Source organism: Pundamilia nyererei, unplaced genomic scaffold (genome assembly GCF_000239375.1).
Source record: "Pundamilia nyererei isolate P.nyererei 1_Seehausen unplaced genomic scaffold, PunNye1.0 scaffold00089, whole genome shotgun sequence".
Classification (NCBI taxonomy): Eukaryota; Metazoa; Chordata; class Actinopteri; order Cichliformes; family Cichlidae; genus Pundamilia; species Pundamilia nyererei.
Genome location: NW_005187490.1, coordinates 1,938,335 through 1,939,367, shown reverse-complemented (window position 1 = coordinate 1,939,367; position 1,033 = coordinate 1,938,335). Strand labels below are relative to the sequence as shown.

General features: G+C 28.9%; 1 protein-coding gene across 2 annotated transcripts in view; it reads left to right on the top strand.

Moving 5' to 3' along the window:
• The window catches only part of myo18b (myosin XVIIIB), a 71,921-nt gene that overhangs the window by 61,762 nt on the left and 9,126 nt on the right, over window positions 1–1,033 (top strand). The gene's annotated exons all lie outside the window — the stretch shown is intronic.

Below are 1,033 nucleotides of genomic sequence, written 5' to 3'. Positions count from 1 at the left end.
AATTCAATGCCACTCCTCTCACACCATAATTATACACTTTAGAAATCAAAATAGAATGTTGTAACGTATCAAAAGCTTTTTTTAAATCAACAAATACCCCAACTGTATATTTATTATTATTGGTTGCAGATGAAATATCGTCAATGAAAGTCAACAATGCTAATGCCCGTGATCTATTTTTACTAAATCCAAATTGATTTTCATTTATTAGTTGATATTTTTCAATAAAACTATCAAGTCTTTGCGCAAAAAGTTTTTCAAGCACTTTTGAAAACTGTGACAAAAGAGACACTGGCCTATAATTGTTAAAACTATGCTTATCTCCTGATTTATATAAGGGTATCACTTTTGCCACTTTCATTCGATCAGGAAATACTCCTGATTGTAACGAAAGATTAAAAATATAGCAAAGAGGAATACTTATACAATCTAAAGTCTTTTTAATTACAACCATGTCTATACCATCACAGTCAGTAGATTTTTTCTTAGTTTTACAATTTTCTACAATTGCTAGTATCAGCCAAGAATATAGATTTAAACACTCTACTTTCTCCTTTCCAGGCTTCCGCATATTCTGGATCGTCATTTTTTCTAATTAAATTTGCTAAAGTGGGTCCAACATTTACAAAAAAAGAATTGAATTAGTTTAAGTCTTGTCTTCGACAACTTGATTATTCTTAATGAAATAATTAGGCCGATCTAAGGGTGTGTTCTTGTTACCCAATACTTCTTTAAAAATATTCCAAATGCCCTTAATATTATTCTTGTTTTCCTGAAAATGTTTATTATAGTAGTCTTTCTTAGCTTTCCTCAATATTAATACCAACTTATTTTTATAAACTTTATATTTAATTTCCGCATTCTTAGTTCACTGTGTTATATAATCCCTGTATAAATTATTTTTCTTTTTACATGCATTTGCAAGACCCTTAGTTATCCAAGGTTTCATATTCTTATTCTTTTTCTTATACTTAAATGATACCAATGGACAATGTTTATCATACAAGGCCAAGTAAGTATTTAAAAAAGCTCC